Source organism: Emys orbicularis, chromosome 9, assembly GCF_028017835.1.
Source record: "Emys orbicularis isolate rEmyOrb1 chromosome 9, rEmyOrb1.hap1, whole genome shotgun sequence".
Classification (NCBI taxonomy): domain Eukaryota; kingdom Metazoa; phylum Chordata; order Testudines; family Emydidae; genus Emys; species Emys orbicularis.
Genome location: NC_088691.1, coordinates 16324831 through 16339474, shown reverse-complemented (window position 1 = coordinate 16339474; position 14644 = coordinate 16324831).

Below are 14644 nucleotides of genomic sequence, written 5' to 3'. Positions count from 1 at the left end.
TCTTGTAGAAACACTGTGTAAATTGAAACTGTAAGTGGAAGGTGGTAGTTTGAATTAAGTAGGACTGTTTATAACCATATGCTAAATGTAGCAGCTTCTGTGTAAACAGAGTTATCTTTAAAAGTCTTTTTTTAAGTTTGTTATTTAAGGGTAAGAGAGGAGAGGATGTTTTTTTTTAAAGGAAGTATTCAATCAGGGTCACACGGCTCAGATTCACCATCATTTTTTCAGTGAGGTCCTAATTTTACCCTGTTTTATAGGTGAATTGTTTGAAAATGCAGAGAGATCAAATGATTTGCGATGAGCTAGTGGCTTATGGCCTTTGCTCTAACCACTGCGTCTCTGAGTTTGTTCTCATTTACTCCCTAATATAACCTTATAGACAATATCCATGTTGGCTAGAGCTGAAAGAAGTGACAGCAACAATGATCTTACAAATCAGTGATGCACAGAAGAGAATATTTTTCACCTACTGGGATGAACTCTTAAAAAGTGTAATGGACAAATCATTTTTGCTGTATGAATTTTACTGAATGCTTATCATTATTGTTGTCTAATTTGAATGTATACTTTGTGCGTGTTCTCCATTCAGTCAACTTTTGATGATAGGGAGAAAATTGTGATATTATTACTATCTCAGAGCACCAGCTCCCTCCTTCTCATCCTTCAGATCTCTCTTGAAAACCCACCTCTTCTATCAGGCCATATGTACTATTGATGTTTCCATATCATCTGTTTATATTTTATTGGAATGGTGATAGGGCACTGTCAGTAGCATGTGTGACTTAATAGAGTTAAATGGGTTTTGAAGAGGGATCTAAATGATGAGGGGAAGGAGCTCAGTGTTCTGGGATAGGGAGAAAATTGTTTTATTGTTATTACTACTCAGTGGCAGCCAAAGCTGCATGCACATTACGCACATTATGCACGTACATGCTTACCATTGGCAGGGGCAAAGCTGCCTGAGGCAGGGGGGAAGAGGGAGAGCAAAGGGGGCATTTGAGAGGGCCCCAAACTGAATGGTATTGCAACCACTCACTAAAATTTGGCTGGGGGCCTCTCCGTTGTGACACAGAGACGTCGGGGCCAAACCTTAATGATGCCATACTATGTTAATGTGTGAGTGATTAAGTTGTGTGTACCATATGTCCCTGTTACTCACTGTAAAACAGCCTATGCCAGATGGGTTATATAATGGACCAGATTCTGCTAGCCTTACTTGTACATGTTCAATGTAGTCCTGTAGAAGCAAATGGTATTACATAGTTTATTATGATGTAGCCTTTTGGTGATCTTGATCATCTACTTTTTTGGAAAAGGCACATGTAAAAATACACAACTACAATAGATACATGTGTATCATTGTCTGCTATTGTGTATTAGCCAATGTATGTCAGACAGATTCCATGAAAGTCATTCAAGATGCATCCTGAATATGGCTTCTTCAGAGCCCTGGCATATTCACGGCATCCCTTACATATCCACAGTAAATCAGGTCCTGTGGAGCCTTCTCTCTACTCGTGCATCACTTTGAGGCTGTTAAAAAATGTCTGACACTATATTGCACTATTTGAGAAGTATGATTATAATGCATATGTGTAAAGGGGTGAAATATACGTTCTGCAAGCAACCTCATTGTTACATTGCTTGTATTTTGTGTGCTTAATCATGCAAATCATCGTCAGTTTTTTAATGGGATTTCCTACATTTCTTAATATAAAAAATAAACCATTCCGCATCATGTAATTACATGGCTAAACAACATCAAAACACCCTGGCCAGTGAAAAGTGTGCATTGACTGCTTTATTCAGGGCCCAATCCCAGGGCCGCCCAGAGGATTCAGGGGGTCTGGGGCAAAGCAATTTCGGGGGCCCCTTCCATAAAAAAAGTTGCAATACTCTAGTAACATGTATTTGGAAATGTAAAAAGTAACCAGTGAAATACATTCAAAAATTAAATTTTAATAATTTGAAAATACACAAAATACATTATTTAAAAACATTAAATGCTTTAATGGTATGTATACATTTGCAATTACATAATGGGCTGTCGCTGGGTGATGGTGATGGTTGGTGCCAATGGGCTGTCGCTGCTTGGGGGTGGCGCTGCTGTTGCCCAGAGCTGGGTGGGGACCTGGGCTCTGGGTCAGGGGGTGCCCGACTCACAGGGGCTGTGCTCAGAGCTGGGGGTCAGGGCTGTGGGGGGATGGGGTCGGGGGGTGCCCAGCTCACAGGGGCTGGGCTTGGAGCTGGGGGAGGGATAGCTCAGTGGTTTGAGCATTGGCCTGCTAAACCCAGGGTTGTGAGTTTTTTTGGGGAGGATAGCTCAGTGGTTTGAGCATTGGCCTGCTAAACCAGTGTTGTGAGTTCAATCCTTGAGGGGGCCATTTAGGGATCTGGAGCAAAAATCCATCTGGGGATTGGCCCTGCTTTGAGCAGGGGGTTGAACTAGATGACCTCCTGAGGTCCTTCCAACCCTGATATTCTATGAGCTTCTATGAGTCAGGGCTGCGGGGGATGGGGTCGGGGGGTGCCCGGCTCAGAGGGGCTGGGCTCGGAGCTGGGGGTCAGGGCTGCGGGGGATGGGGTCGGGGGGGGCCCGGCTCAGAGGGGCTGGGCTCGGAGCTGGGGGTCAGGGCTGCGGGGGATGGGGTCGGGGGGTGCCCGGCTAAGAGGGGCTGGGCTCGGAGCTAGGGGTCAGGGCTGTGGGGGGGATGGGGTCGGGGGGTGCCCGGCTCAGAGGGGCTGGGGGTCAGGGCTGTAGGGGGATGGGGTCAGGGGATGCTCGGCTCAGAGGGACTGTGCTCACACCTGGGGGTCAGGGCTGTAGGGGGATGGGGGTCAGGGTTAGGGTTCAGAGGGGCTGGGCTCAGAGCTAGGGGTCTTGGCTGTCGGGAGGTTTCCGGCTCAGAGGGGCTGGGGGTCAGGGGGTGTCTAGCTCCATGGGACCTGAGCTCCAGCCGCTCGGAGCCCCGCCCCCTTACCATGCGGCTCTGAGCGGGAGGAGCTCAGACCACGCCGCTGCAGCGCTGCCCGGGGCCGCTCCTGGACGCAGCGTGCTGAGGCGCCGGGAGATGGGGGAAGGCGGAGGCGGGGGGGGGGGAGCCTCTGACATTCTCATGGGGGCCTGGGGCAAATTGCCCCACTTGCCCCCCCCCCCCCTCGGTGGCCCTGCCCAATCCTGGGAGGTGTTGATCGCCTGTAAGTCCTTTACAAGTTCAGGCACTCAATACAGCTGAGAAAATCACCTGACATAAAACTGAGCTATTATTCAATGTGCTGCTACTGTACTTTTTAACTTTGTAAATGTCTGAGACACATTTATTTCACACTGTGACACTAAGTTAACCATGCACATGTGCAGTGGATTCTTCTTGTGCTTAGAACACTGGTAAGAGTGCTAACAAAATCTCATCCTCAAAATACTGCGTATTCACAAAGAGTGATTTTTAAACCCTCACAGTTAGTCCAGACCAAAACCAGAACACTCAATATGGGCTATATTACATTTCACCTATCTAGTCCCATTTGTTTTAGCATTAAAGCTTGTTCAAAAAGGGTTGTAAGAATTTTTGGAATTCATTTTTTAAATTGATTTTGTTCAAATTTCTGCTCTATTTCCTTCTCCCCACAGTCACATCTAAGCAGAGACCATGGATGAAGAACTTCAGCTTGATGAGTTAAAGTTTCATAAAATTACAAGCGATTAAAAACAGGGGTTATAATGGTGACACTTTAAGCAACTTTATCTATGGCTAACATTTAAGAAGGACTTATTATAATAATAAGAATAAACATTGTAGATAGGAAAGATCTAATTAAGTAATCTAAAACCCTGGTCCATACCTTAGTCAGTTATCATCTGGAATACTATAAACACCTCCTCTTTAGTCTCTCTTCCTTCCCTTGCTCCATTCTATCCAAAATGCAGTTCCCAAAATCATCTTCTGTTCCAGCTGTTCTCAGCATGCATCTTCCTTTCACTCTCCTTCTGCATCCAGTTCTAACTATACAACCTCACATTCAAGAGTTCTACAGAACTCTGCCTCCACTTACCACACATCCCTGTTCTCAACACCTACCACATCCCGTCTTGGTCTCTGTGCCCTGCCCAAGTTTCTCTTGATAGCTTCCTTTGTCTCTATCTATTGAATTCTCAGTTTCTTTCCTGCAGCCCTTGACACTTGGAACAGGTACCCAATATAATATTTGCCAGTTGCATTCCCTTTCTGCCCTGAAAACACATCTGGGGACTGGCCCCATCCCACTCTGAATTTTTATTGCTCTCTCTGGTAACATTTTATGACAAATGAGCCCAATTCTATTCCCATTCAAGTGAATGGGAACTTTATTATTGATTTGACAGGCTCAGGCCCTTAGGAGGGAATCCCTTTGAAGCGGAGACTTTGCTAGTTGTTCTGAACTCTTAAATATTGTACATAATAGTGTATATTTTGTATAGCTATAGAAAAAGTATTTTAGAATAGATCATTCAATGCCTATTGCAGGTTTGTTCACAGCAAAGTATATTTTCCAAAACTTTGGACAATCTAGTTACAGTGCCAGATCCTCAGCTGGTGTAATTCAAAATAGCTCCATTTACTTCAGCGGAATTATGCTGATGTAACCTGATCATGATTTGGCCCATAATCACTAATCAATGGGTTTTCCACTTCTGTTATTGAGACTAATCCTAAATAAATCTCCCCATATGGGAGTTTCTCCAACATTCTGTAAACAAGGTAGTTTTTTATTATTAATAACAATGTCAGTCCCATTTGAGAATGAAAATTATCTCACTGGCTATTTTCTTTATGATTCTGACTATTCTCTGAAGAGTCAGAAAAAAATCCAAATACAACAACTTAAAATACATCTTGCATGGTAGGAGAGGCCTAGAAGAGAGTGAGGTGTGATTTTTTTTTTCTTGGAAGTTAGCCAAAATCATTGAGTAGAGAGAACAACCCTAGACTCTGAGTCCCAAAGCCATGTTCAAGTTGTTCAGTCTAAATTCCACATCTAGAATCAATGTTCAAAATAACAGGGCTGCCAACAGCATTGTGAATAACGCATGTGACACTTTGAGTTTTTAAAATATTTTTGTTGCGCTGGAGATGTGTAAAGCACATATTTATATACCGCTCTGCTCTCTCGTATGTCAGTGTCTGCTCGTTCAAGGTTCTAAAATGTCTGTATTTGCCAATATTTTCTAAGTGAAATCAGAACAGAAGTATTATGTGGGTGGGCAGTCACTCTATTAGAAGAAGAAAATGCTTCAAGTGTAACATGTCTGACAAACTCCGAGTTCCAGTTTAGTTGCTGAGTTTTTGGTCTGAGGGCCAAATCCTAATCTGTTGTAATTCAGCATAACTCTATTGTATTCAGTGGAGCTACACTGATTTACACCATCTGAACCCCAAGATATCTAATAAAAAAAAAACTCTGACAGGTGTTTAAAGCTATTAGCAGCATAATCCTGAAAGTAGCTGTGTTTATCTACAATTGTGTATGCCAAATTCTGTTCTTTGTTATACCTATAAACCCTTGCTGAGGTCAGAACAGAAAGCTTAACTCTGCCCATTTTAATATTCTTTAATGCCCCCAAAGTATAGCTTTTAACAACAAAATGAAATAGAATAGAACTGTGGGAGCTTAGATCCTTAATCTTAACTATGGGTAGAAATGTGCTGGGAATAGGGAATTCACTGCTGACTAGTTGGAGTGATATCAGCCATTGAATGCAATTACCCAGGTTGAATAGAGGTGAAAATAATGGGAAGGATTTTATTTCAGATAAAATTTTACAAAAGTTTATAATTGTCATTTCTTTTTGTTTTCTTTTCACATACACTCCTGATTATCACCACCTTAAATTATAGGCACATCAGAATTTTTAATATATCCAAACTGTGGTAGAATGTCTTTAGTAATCACATTAATCCAAGCTGCACAGCTAGAAAAGCAAAATCTTTCCCCAAGATTCACAAATTCTTCTCTAAGACTGAAATCACTAAATTTCATCTGAATTTTTTACCCAAGATTTGGCTCTGCTCTAATTTGTAATACTAAATATTTGAAAACCATTATGTTCCTATTGTAAAATTTATATTGAATTCTGTCTGCTTCCCAATTCACATCATGTGGAAAGCATATGGAGGATTTTAATCTAAGTTGCTTTTCACCCTGAACTACAGCAGAAACCACCAGACACATTGTATGTGTTGGGATAGTGGTGGCGCTTTAAAAAGAGCAAGTTAATAAACATGCAATCTTATCTTAGTATCTGCGGTGTTGCTTTATGCTTCCTTATACTTACTAAAGGAAATACTTTGAATATGGCAAATACCAAGGTTATCTTGCTGCAAATATCTCCGGCATTTAAACTTTTTAAGGCCCACCACCATTTGAGTGTGTGTGTGTGATATGCTGTTCCTCAGTGGTGATTTGCTAGTCTTTGGCTTAAAGGAGGGCTGTGCTGTTCAGCACATCTCTAGCTTGGTTACGGATGTGTAATATTTTGCGTTTGAATGGGAGCACTTGGAAACTGTTCCCTTCTGCCCTGGCTTATCCCTTTCCTCCATGTTTTGGTATTGCCTTGTTTGCAGATTGTTCTCTCTCTCTTTGGTTAAGGAGAGATTTTAGAATCACATGTGATCTCAAAGGAGCCGGAGCCTTTCTTTAGACTGAAAAGCTCTTCAAACAGGACTCAGTCCATTAAGATGACATTTATCACTGTCTGAATTTCCACTGAGTTTTTTCTATACAGATGTAAATTTAACATTATCTGGCCTTTAAAGGGAGACCTCTTGATAGCAAAACAAAAATTGAAAGGAACCAATGGGTTATAGCAACACAAACCATTTGAACACATTCTGCTGGTTTACCATTGTATATGAAAACACATAGAAAGATTACAGCTGGGCCTCATTATTTTCTAAGAGAAGTGCGGGACAGGTGAGAATGTTTGATTTCTCCGTATTTCTTGAATTGCTTCAGCATGGTGCTTACTCAGTGGGCAAAATCACAGAGAAGCAGAAAAAGAGAGAGAAAAGCATCTGGCAAACAAAGCATTGTCTCTTAATATCCAGTATCTCAAAAATGATTTTTATAGAGGAAAAAAAGAAAATGTTGAAGTATTTTTTACAACAAACAGGGTCATTTCAAAAAGTGGAATTTCATGGCCTTTTCACAAGTGCCTGGAAGCCTTTGACAGCAGTTCCATAACTACACGCAGAGAGATATATGAAATGAAACACTTAACATTTTATCAACCAGTACAAGAAAAATAAAAGCCTAGTTTGCTATTTTTTAAAATGAGTGAATACTGAAAAATGCCTCCAACTTGAGTGATGTTTAACAATATATTCAAAACATCTAAGAGCTGGAATGTGGTGCTATTCTGCCTCCTTTGTCCCTGTATGCTGGTGTGACAGAGCTCCCTTGGTCAGATGGGGTGTTGGACTGAGTTCACTGGATCTGGCAGGGTGGTCAGCGCTCCTCTTGCCTGAGTCTCTATGGTACTTACATTCTGGGCTATGAAGGGTGTTAGTTTCAGTCCCACTGGAGTGCGCAGGTTTTGCCCTTAAACTTAGTGGGGTCAGCTAGTCCTGGCCAGAAACCCCTGTGGTTCTAAAGTCTCTCAGGGGTTGGTAGGGGAATCCAGGCCCACTCACTCACTGGCTTCCAGCTCAGGGCCCTTAAACCAGGCTGGTAGAATCAGGCCGCAGCAATTCCGCCTGCTGTGCTCTGAGCTCCTTTCTATTTCCCTTGGTTTCTGTAGGCTTCTCCAGCCTGTAAATCCAGTCATTATCCCTTCTCTAGTGCCATGGCTTCTCACCAGCTTGCTGGCAGGAGTCTCCTTCTCCAGCCTACTTGCTCCTCTGGCAGCCACCCCGTCCCTCTGCTTCTCAGCGCTTCTATTTTCCCAGCTGTTGTGAGGCTGCCAATCAGTGCTGGCCAGTAGTTCCTGCATTAACCTTTTGGTTGCCAGTCCAGCTTGGGATATATACATCCCATCACAGTCCCCTAAATATAAAGAAAAATAAATTATTATTATTCAAGTGATTTGCACATGTGCATCACAGTCTTGCAGACTGGAGGATACAATGAAAATAATCTCATAGACTTTAAGGTCAGAAGGGTCCATCATGATCGTCTAGTCTGACCTCCTGCACAACGCAGGCCACAGAATCTCACCCACCCACTCCTGTAACCTATGCCTGAGCTATTGAAGTCCTCAAATCATGATTTAAAGACTTCAAGGTGCAGAGAATCCTCCAGCAAGTGACCCGCGTCCCACGCTGCAGAGGAAGGCGAAATCCCCCCAAAGCCTCTGCCAATCTGCACTGGAGGAAAATTCCTTCCCGACCCCAACTATGGTGATCAGCTAAACCCTGAGCAGGGGGGCAAGACTCACCAGCCAGACACCCAGGAAAGAATTCTCTGTAGTAACTCAGATCTCACCCTATCTAACATCCCATCACAGACCACTGGGCATATTTACCGCTAATGATTATAATCAAAGATCAATTATTTGCCAAAATTAGGCTATCCCATCATACCATCCCCTCCATAAACTTATCAAGTTTCGTCTTGAAGCCAGATATGTCTTTTGCCCTCACTACTCCCCTTGGAAGGCTGTTCCACAACTTCACTCCTCTGATGGTTAGAAACCTTCGTCTAATTTCAAGCCAAAGCTTCCTGATGGCCAGTTTATATCCATTTGTTCTTGTGTCCACATTGGTACTGAGCTTAAATAATTCCTCTCCCTCCCTGGTATTTATCCCTCTGATATATTTATAGAGAGCAGTCATATCTCCCCTCAGCCTTCTTTTGGTTAGGCTAAACAAGCCAAGCTCTTTGAGTCTCCTTTCATAATACAGGTTTTCCATTCCTCGGATCATCCTAGTAGCCCTTCTCTGTACCTGTTCCAGTTTGAATTCATCCTTCTTACACATGGAAGACCAGAACTGCACACACTATTCCAGATGAGGTCTCATCAATGCCTTGTATAACGGTACTAACACCTCCTTATCTCTACTGGAAATACCTCGCCTGATGCTTCCCAAGACCGCATTAGCTTTTTTCATGGCCACATCACATTGGCAGCTCAAAATCATTCTGTGGTCAACCAATACTCTGAGGTCCTTCTCCTCCTCCGTTACTTCCAACTGATGAGTCCCCAGCTTATAACAAAAATTCTTGTTATTAATCCCTAAATGCATGACCTTGCACTTTTCACTATTAAATTTCATCCTATTACTATTACTCCAGTTTACAAGGTCATCCAGATCTTCCTGTATGATATCCTGGTCCTTCTCTGTATTGGCAATACCTCCCAGTTTTGTGTCATCTGCAAACTTTATTAGCACACTCCCACTTTTTCTGCCAGGGTCAGTAATAAAAAGATTAAATAAGATTGGTCCCAAAACCACTAGTAACCTCCCTCCAGCCTGACAGTTCACCTTTCAGTATGACCTATTGTAGTCTCCCCTTTAACCAGTTCTTTATCCACCTTTCAATTTTCATATTGATCCCCATATTTTCCAATTTAACTAATAATTCCCCATGTGGAACCATATCAAATGCCTTACTGAAATCAAGGTAAATTAGATCCACTGAGTTTCCTTTGTCTAAAAAATCTGTTATCTTCTGAAAGAAGGAGATCAGGTTGGTTTGGCACAATCTACCTTTTGTAAAACCATGTTGTATTTTGTCCCAATTACCATTGACCTCAATGTCCTTAACTACTTTCTCCTTCAAAAATTTTTCCAAGACCTTGCATACTACAGATGTCAAACTAACAGGCCTGTAGTTACCTGGATCACTTTTTTTCCCTTTCTTAAAAATAGGAACTATGTTAGCAATTCTCCAGTCATACGGTACAACCTCTGAGTTTACAGATTCATTAAAAATTCTTGCTAATGGGCTTGCATTTTCATGTGCCAGTTCCTTTAATATTCTTGGATGAAGATTATATGGGCCCCCCCGATTTAGTCCCATTAAGCTTTTCGAGTTTGGCTTCTACCTCGGATGTGGTAATATCTACCTCCATATCCTTATTCCCATTTGTCATCCTGCCATTAACCCTAAGCACCTCATTAGCCTCATTAAAGACTGAGGCAAATATTTGTTTAGATATTGGGCCATGCCTAGATTATCCTTAACCTCCACTCAATTCTCAGTGTTTAGCGCTCCCACTTCTTCTTTCTTTGTTTTCTTCTTATTTATATGGCTATACAACCTTTTACTATTAGTTTTAATTTCCGTTGCAAGGTCCAACTCTACATGGCTTTTGGCCTTTCTCACTTTATGCCTACATGTTCTGACCTCAATAAGGTAGCTTTCCTTGCTGATCCCTCCTATCTTCCAGTCCTTGTAGGCTTTCTGCTTTTTCTTAATCACCTCTCTGAGATGCTTGCTCAACCAGCTTGGTTTACAACTCCTGCCTATGAATTTTTTCCCCTTTCTTGGGATGCAGGCTTCTGATAGTTTCTGCAACTTTGACTTGAAGTAATTCCAGGCCTCCTCCACCTTTAAATCCACAAGTTCTTCAGTCCAATACACTTGTCAATCACTGGTCAAGTGACAGCAACTTTATTATAACTTAAAAACAGCACAACAAGATATGCATACTGATAGGAAATGCTGGGAGCAGTGAATGCAGGGGAGGCAATAGCTGCTGCCCTGAACTGTCATCAGACTGGCCCTTCTTTTAGTGCTTGGATCATGAGCAACCCCCATTGGCTCCTATACTATAGGATAAGGGCCTAACTGCTTAAGGCCTAACTACTCAAGGAACTGATGGTGGATTTGCATGATTTCAGGGCCTGTACCCTGTGCGGGCTACTATATGAGGAAACCCTGAACCTCGCCACAAGAGTCTGAGCTTCCTTGAAAATCCAGCACCTTATGGCACACAAGGCAGATTGATGCCTAATTTGCAGGAAAGCATATTAACTCATCTTTCAACTTCTGTGACATTGGGAGATCCCGTGCCCCTAGCCTACCCCTTCCAAAAATCATTCTAAAATCCCCAGGGGGAATCATACTTGCTATCAGGAGAAGCCACCCACAGTTGTGATTCAGAGAGAGGGAAGAGGGAAGGGTGGTCAACAAACATTTAATTAATTTTACCCATAACATATGCTGATTTGTTCATGCACTCAATCCTGCCAACTGCGAAACACCCCGATTACCTGATGCCAACACATAACTCCATGTACCTTCTTGTTAAGTGCTTTGAGATGAAAGGGGCAATTTCAGAGTTAAGTATTAATATTATCATTGTATACACACACAAAGCCACAGCTGAATTTAACATTACCCATCCATTGCGTAGTTCATACGGGAAGGAAGGTGCGATATTGCAATGCTGGCTCTTCCAGGAAGTTCCACATCACCATCTTTTGGAGGTGCAAAGATTGACCAATAGTATCCTCCTAAGGGCACCATAGTGGTGCTTTGGGGGTTGATGGTCAACATTCCTTAGCACAAGATGTTTACTAGATTCTTTGTACTTCTGTATCTTCCAACCACTGATCTAAAACCATTTTACAGTAATTGATTAATCAATCTCACAACATCCCTTTGAGGTAGGTAGGTAAATATTATTAACCTCAATTTACAGGTGTGGAAACTGAGATTCAGAGAGCATACTTGGCAAAGTCACTGATCAAGTCAATAGCACTGCCAGGAATAGAACCCAGATCTTTTTACTCCTTGTCCTGTGTTCTAAGAACTAGACAATTCTCCTATTATATTCTTCACTAAAAAATATCAATATTCAAGGTGTCAAAAGAGTTAAGACATCCTACATGGCCAGTAAGCAAACAGATTATTTTATTATTAATTCTGAATCACAAAGGCACAATTTTTCTACCCAATAAGAAAGATCATCTACAAATGTGAACCCAAGGTGCACAGCATGCAGTATCCCTTATTGGTATAAAATGATTCTGCTCACGTTTTTATATTTTTCAAAAGAGGCAGGATAAAGTGTCAGCTTAATCTGCCTTCAATGGTGTTTATGAATTGTACCAGCTTCTCAACTTTATTAACCTCCACTCCTTTTGCTGTTGGTAGCCTCCTAGGGAGGTTCTCATTCACTGGTCAATAATTATGCCAGAATCTGATGATATTTAATTCAGAATAGCATGACCATCATTTGTCTTGATATCACATATTGGAAATGTTTCTCTCTATATATGTAAATAGAATCCTTTTCTACAAACAGAATGCCATCCCATAATTTGAAAGTAGACTGTTAAGGGGGACTATTCCTTCATTGTGAAGCAGCGCAGAACACACATACACAAGTGATGTCCCTATGCCTCATACCCACATCGATTTATAAAAAGACCAGTCTCAGAGAGAACGTTTAAAGCCTGATGGATTCTAGCGTTATGTTCTCTTTCTATATATTCCCTAATCCCACATTAGGATTCACACCTCAGACTCCTGCGCCTATGCACATTCCAGTTAGTTCGGCCCAAGCTAGTGGATGCAGAATTTGTGTGTGTGTGTGTGTGAATGAGAAGAATCAGCTGAGCAGTGATGGATGAGCAGAGGGCAGTGAATTGAATCTGCTGGGGGTGATTCTGCTGCTGCTTGTTTCCTCAGGCTCAGGTTTGTGAGGGGGAGGCAACAGGGGGAGATTCCGGGCAATCAAGGACAGCTGGGAGGAGAGGGAGACAGACCATGGTCTCTGGCACCCTGAGAGGGTCTTGGTCTTGTGGCCAGGGGTGTATTAGAACCCGTCCAGTGTGAGGTCCAATGAAGCCTTAGCAGCTGAAGGAACTACAGGATATGAGGCACTACTAGATATTATTTCAAGACTAGGGCTGATACCACAGTGCTCCTGCACCTCGTGAGGGGGTGGCATTTTCAGTGTGTTTCCCGTGGCTCCATGGGCTTGCTACATTTTCACTCAGAGGAATTCCTGCTGTCCAACAGTAGAGAGATGGAAGAAAACTTCACACTCAACTAGTTACTCAGGTAAATTTTGGATATACTTTGATAGAGGGGCACGATCAAGGATTTTTAAACCCATAGTTTGACCTCACTTTAAATTATGACGACTGGTAGGAAATATTTTCTGAATTCTGAATGTCTATGAATGTTTTCAATACACCCCACTACCGATGAAACAGTAAGGTTTGACTAGCTGTTATTCACGTGGAAGCAACAAAAACACCAATTTGTACCTTGAAATTCATTTTACTGGTTCTGCTGCAGCAGAAACAAATGAAGAAAAAAAGAAACCCACTGATTGTTTTGCTCGTATTCCTGGCAATGCTGGGTCGCTCAAGAACATCAGTTAGAGCTAGAGCTTGTTGGAGGGGGGCAAACATTTTCACAAAAATGTTGTGATTTCCCCTCCTCCCCCCCTTTTATTTCCATTGGAATTTTCCAGGTGGCTCTTGTTAGACCTCCCTGTGAAAGAAATGACTAAGAAGTTAAGAAAGGAGGGAGACTATGATCTTAAAGTCTCATCTGTAAGTATCTCAGAAACAACAAGAGAAGCAGGAATTGCATGCTGAACTCTAGCATAGTAAAAACAAGTTCCTAACTTGTGGAGAGTCTGCCTTCTGTGTTGTGTATTAAAATAAGAACAAAAGACTCTGTGGATTTTTTGGGAGCTTCCCGATTAAATCCACTCCTAATGCTCAAAGAGAGCCGTTTAGTTATATATATTCATTAGTTGTAATATCCTTTTAAAAATAAAATTCCTTTCTCTCTTCCATTTTGTAAACATTGATATTTCCCTTATGTTCTATATTGAACTGAAATTATTACAGCTGATTTTGTTTACTTCTCTGAGTGAACCAACAGTAGCACTATTTTTGATATTGTTTTCCCTTATCTTGCCTTCTAAGCATGCAAAATGTGCTGCTTGTCAGCGCCATTGACACTGTGATGCAGCCCAGAATGCAATTCTAAAGGGTCTCAGAATAGAAGTACAGTATCACTTATATAAGAGAATATGTAGGCTGTATTTGAGGCACTCCTCTTGTTTATGCTTTGAGACTAATCTGGTTTCTACCTGTGGTGTCATACGCAGGTGGCAGCTTTCTCCATAATGATGAATGCAAACTACTGACTTTGTAATAATTTGTGTATGTTACGTTAAACCAGGCACATAGAGCATAACCTGTATTTCTTGCCCTGGATGGCTTCTATTGCACAATAAAGACAACACCCAAAAGAAGGAATAAAAAATATCCAGGTGAGAGGCTCGCTCTGTAATATTGTGCAGCTGAACTGAAACACAAAATGACAACTATCCCTCTAGCAGACAGGGGGCACTCCTCTAAATTTAATGGTACAGTTCACACAAAGCAGAATAACTGCATCTCTCTTCAGTTACATAGCTGTACACACCACAGTGGAGCTTTCTGCACATTATATCATCACAGAATAGGAAAAGTTTCTTTCCAGTGTCCAGGCTAGAAATGCAAATTAAGAAGACTGCCACTTAAGCTTTCTATTACCCTTGAGGGGATATTATAAATTGTGCTTCATGTACCATAACAGCTTATAATATTACATAAATTTTGCTACATGAAAAGCATTAAGCCAAAAATCTTCTCATTTTAATGAAGTTGCAGGGCTAGTTGAAATAAAGTATTTCCCAATCACTTCA